Genomic DNA, 4605 nt, shown 5'->3' on the forward strand with positions numbered 1-4605 from the left:
ATGCAGAAATTCACAGAAAGTAATATAGTTATTACTATATCATGCCGATGCACAGCCAGCACCTATGATCTGAAGCTAGGACTGATAAATTTTAGATATTTTACATCTAAAGCACTTATTGTAAATTAAACTATTACTGATAATGGATTTAATGTACCTTGTTTAACAGAAACATGGATTAGACCAAATTAATATTTAGCTTTAAATGAAACTAGCCCTCCCAGCCATATACACTGCCCTCTTCTAAATGGCAGAGGAGGAGGCACTTCAGTCATTTTTAATGATACCTTTCACATTACATGGAAATCTGGACTTGTGTTTAACTCATTTGAATTCTTTTCACTAAGATAATGAGGGTAGCAACAAAAATATGTCTACTAAATTGTTTCTACAAATAGCTTTTACAGGCCACCAATGCCATATTCTGAATTCCTACATTAATTTCTCTTGAACCTGGTTGTTTCTGTGGGGGAAAAAAACAGTAATTGTTGGAGACTACAGTGTTCATTTTGATAATTTGCAAAAGCCTCTGAGTGTAACAAATCCAGGGAGGTGGATACAGGTGCAGGCTTTCTTGAAGGGAAGGTTCAAAAGGTTAGAAAAACAAGAGTGTTAAGACTATTTGGGAGAAATGCAGATAACTACTCACATCACCACAACACAATACAATACAATATAAATGCCATGCAACTAAAGAGGGTACTAAACACAGTATTTATAATACTAAACACAGTATTCATAAAGGGGAAGTAATCAAGAGAAACATAAGACTGGAAGACAAGGAAGATATTCAAACTATTAGGGAAGACAGACTGGAGAGCAATTGTCCATGGTGTAAATGACACCCAGTTTACAGTCATGCTTGAAAGTAGAAACATACTTTGGTAGTCTGAAGAAATTTCAGACTAAATAAAGCCACTTCTACAATTAACAGCACACTGTCTAAGATTACACTGGAAAAAGTCATTTTTAATTTTTGCTTTAATAGAATTTTGTCCCTCTGATATCACTGCATGAAAGATGTGCATGAGAGAGAATTGTTTCTATCCCACTCCTGTCCGCTCCTAAAGAAATTGTTCCAGCAGTTATTTTTGTTGTAATTTAAAGCAAATAATAATAATAATAATTTAACATTTCTCCATGGCATAATGAACTTCATCATAATCAACTTGTGATTCTGTTTGGGATTTATGTTAGTACATTTTCTTTAATAAACGTCCCACTAAAGTGTCTGATCTCAGTCCTGGGTCTTTCACTGTTACAGTTGTAGGTTCATTTGAAGTTTCACATTGAAATGTTATCCCTTAAGAACTTAAGATCCCTCCAACTACTCAAGATGTTATCCCTTTAATCTTGGGACTTCTAATAAGTAGCTGACACTTCTTACAGCCATGCCCAGTGATGAGCACCAAGGTCACACTTGCATCACCAGGAGCACATATACCTACTTATATCCAAGCAACTGCTTCCATAAAACTTTTAAGGCTACACCCAATAAAATTACAGCAGAAGTTTGTAATAAACTGTATCAGTCATTTTTCAGTAAACGTTTTATGCCCTTCAAGTTGCTTTCTAGAATTTTATATGAATTATTTCTTGCTCAAAATTAAACAATGCACATCATTCAAAAAGTTTCAGTAGCTGGCATCATGTGGCTAGTCATGGGAATGCCAGAGTCTGCCTCTGCCATCCACATCTGCAGCTGCTACACAGTACAAAATAATAAGTAATTTTGAGGATTTTATTTTGTTTCGTCTTCATAAAATATATCGGTATCACATTTGTGCACACACCAGACTTTGCAAACCTGTCACCAACTTATTAAGGTTTCCCTGATTTCCCTGCTTAGTGTGTAGACTTAAGCACCAACATAGAGAAATGTGTTTGTATTTAATGGTTAGAGAATATTTACCTGCAATGGTTGCTGTCTAATCTGACAACGTTTTAAAAAGACTAGATTATTAAATGTACCTATGAACAATATCCCATTCATTACTTAGAGAGGAAAACTGTTTAAAAGGCATTCTGATACTGATGGTTAAAACAGCAATTACCTTCTTTGAGGGCAATGGTAGCTCAGTGGTTAAGGCTCTGGGTTACTGATCATTAGTTTTGGGGTCAAGCTGTCACTGTTGGGCTCTTGAGAAAGGTCATTATCCCTTTCTGCTCCAGGGGTGCTGTGACATGACAACCCTGCACTCTGACCCCAACAATTTTGCAATAATATTGAATATGCAATAATTTTAATGTACTATAAATTATATGCGACATAAAAGCTGTCTTCTTTTTCCTTGATTTATTTAATATGCTTTAATAGTCCATGTTCAGGAAAGGGGTATGCAGTACAATGCAGAGGATGCAATATAAAGCATGTCACTTGATTTGAAAAGACAACTCACTGAAACTGTGTATTACTAGGAAATTGCACTTACTGGAGCTACAGAACGTACAAATAATATTGAATTTGTAACGCTAATCTAACGGAAATCTAACACTAGCATACTTCATAAGATGGAGCCTAATGTTACATTAGTTACCACTTTTTGTAGATAAACAAATCCTATCTAATCATCAAATGTCTCATTAAATAAATGTAATTTTTTAAAAAATATAACAATAATAGGCTTGATATTAGGGGTGTAACTGAATATGAATACATTATTCAGATTGAACAGACAATGTGTAGTGAACAAATACAAACACAGATATGAATAAGAGGTGTACGTTCTGTGTCCCTCAGTGGAGGGATGAACTTCCAACCTCAGTCTGGAGAGTAGAATCTGTCAAAAAACAGCTACAGACCCACCTTTTCCGTAAACACTTAATTAACCCCCAACTTATCCCCCCAACCCCCCACCCCCAACTTAAAAAAAAAACACCTCTTACACCTCTACTGTTCGCATTTTCCAGTGGAAATATCGCTTTGCTTATATTTTATCATCTGTAAGTCGCTATGGATAAAACCGTCTGTTAAATATATAAATGTAAATCTTTTTATGGAGCAGTCTGCAGTCTGTACTCGAGCATGAAGCTCATGGGACAAATAAAGATCATGTTAACTCCTTACTCTCAAGCGAAATTCATTAACATGATATAAATAGGAGTCACAGGATTCATTTAATGCAGGCTCGAGCCAAGTCCAATAACATGATCCGAATAGGAGGTGCACTATTCGTTTGGGTTTTTTGTCTGTCGTCAGTGTTTTGCTCCGGTAGGTCGAATTAAACATTGCCTTACTTACAGTAGCTCCACAATAAACCCCTCTGTATTTCTACTATTTTTTCTTTACACAGAAAGAAATAAAACAACAGAAAGGGAGCATGAAGGAACAGAGAGAGAGGTTAGAGAAATGGCACCTGAAGGAGCAGGTTGAGAGGCTGTGGCAATTCAGCCTTAAAGAGCAGAAAGAAACTGCAGGAATGGAGCTTGAAAATTCCTTCATTCTAGCAGACCCAAGGGCACCACTGCCACAGCCAGGGTCAGCAGGCCTAGAATTCTTAGTATGTTGGAAATTTTCATGCCTCTGTCACTAAGTGGTGGATCCCATTATGTTTTCAGGTTGTTCATGCATTGATCTGAGATTCTCGTTAGCGCGATATCTCAAGAACAAGTTGTTGAATGTTTGTAGGATTTTTATGGAATTATCAGTGTAACCATCAGGTGAGCAGATTTTGGAATTGACCCAAACAGGGTCAAGGTCACAGCAAGGTCAAATGTCTGCAATAGTTTTTCTTCAGTAGCTTCCTTCCAGTTTGAAGTAAATTTCTAGGGCATTTGAGGTATACATATTTGTAACAGGAAAGACTAGACTTGGTGGTGGAGGCATCCCTGTTGACGTCATTGATATCAAGTTCTATTCGTTAAAATGTTGTTGTTTTTAACTGTTTTTAAATTGCATTTACAATGGTATTATTTCAACAACTATAATCATAGAAGAATGATGATTTGACATTGTGTGGATTATTGAATAGAAAAAGGGTAGGTTGACACTAGTTTAAAAAAAAATTAATACATCATATTTATGAATTATAATAAATGTATAGGATAGACTGATGAACTGTACTTATTTAGACTATTTTAAATCATAAAGTGAAATATTTATAGATTGAAAGTTACAATATTTATGATTTATAAAATAAATCTATATTATAATTTTAACCTTCAGTCAAAAAATCTCTAAGAATGGATGGAATGTTATAAGCATGATTAGGCTAATTGACACTGAACTGATTAGGCCTAGTTATAAAGCCTAATATAATAGTCAGACTGATGTTAGCTTGCCTGACTGTGTCCCTGATAGGCCTAAGATCCTAATTATTTTAAGGCTTTTTTCAGTTAATTATATTCAGGAAATAATATATATACTATCATTCAATCAGATATCTAAAAAGAGCAGTGATGCTGTTATCCTTCAGTCGGGTCAGATTCTTGGCGATTCTTTGGGCGATCTCTTGCTATTCTTGCTATTCCTTTTTGATTTCCAATAATCCACCGCAGATTTGAGATATGGTCACAGGTACCACGACCTTGCTGGAACCCAACTTGTGAGTCAGGTTGTTCTGTTTCGATGATTGGACGCAGATGCTGCTGTATGATCTTCAGAAG

Source organism: Ictalurus furcatus, chromosome 24 (assembly GCF_023375685.1).
Source record: "Ictalurus furcatus strain D&B chromosome 24, Billie_1.0, whole genome shotgun sequence".
NCBI lineage: Eukaryota > Metazoa > Chordata > Actinopteri > Siluriformes > Ictaluridae > Ictalurus > Ictalurus furcatus.